Source organism: Mastomys coucha, unplaced genomic scaffold, assembly GCF_008632895.1.
Source record: "Mastomys coucha isolate ucsf_1 unplaced genomic scaffold, UCSF_Mcou_1 pScaffold13, whole genome shotgun sequence".
Taxonomy (NCBI): domain Eukaryota; kingdom Metazoa; phylum Chordata; class Mammalia; order Rodentia; family Muridae; genus Mastomys; species Mastomys coucha.
Genome location: NW_022196895.1, coordinates 3,328,407 through 3,329,250, shown reverse-complemented (window position 1 = coordinate 3,329,250; position 844 = coordinate 3,328,407).

The window sequence follows — 844 nt, the reverse complement described above, 5'->3', positions numbered from 1 at the left end:
ACAACAAACGCCCATGGATTCTCAACCTGCAGGCACTGCTTGGACAACAGTATGGTAGTAGAATCCAGGAGAAGAACAAGAGCAAAGAGTTAGCTGTTCCTAGGAACCCAAATCATCCCACACTGGAGATCCAAATCCTTCCTCTTGTTGCAAAGCCCACTTACCTCTTTATTTGTTCATCCTCTTTGCAATCCAGGCAAAAGTATGCATACCTAGAGGAGATCAGAATGAATGTCACCTGTAAAATCTCAAGTCCCCACCTAAAAGGCATCTAGTGGGCAGGCGGTGAAAAAGAAAATAAAAATATCCAACACGAACTTGCCCACGTGACCCTGGGATTGAAAGAGTTAAATTTGAGACCAGGGTTAGAGAGGATTGCTGGAAACCACAGGGGCCAGAGGACGGCTGGGCCAGGGAAAAGCTGACCAGGGGAGTACAAATTTCAGAGATAAGACAAGGAGGTGCCCGGCCGAGGCGCCTGAGACACGCCTGGCCAGACATTGAGTGATAGACCTTGGGCCATCTGGTTTTCTTAGGTATTAGCTAAGGGTCAATTAAGAACCTTGAATAAACAAACATTCCTTTTTCACTCCCCATTTTGGAATTCTCAACTCTGATCTGCACGAACTACATTTAAAATAGCCAATCATGTATAGCCACACCAATTCCTTTGTCTCCCCAGACTTTTTTCCTATAAAAAGCCCTAACCCCTGGGCCTGGTGGTCGGATTTCCCTAGACTCCTGCGTGAGTTGGATTGGGAAACAAACCGGGGCCCTGAATAAAACTACCTCTGCATTTGCATCAAGATGGCTTTTTGCATTCTTTGGGTGCATGTCTCCCAGG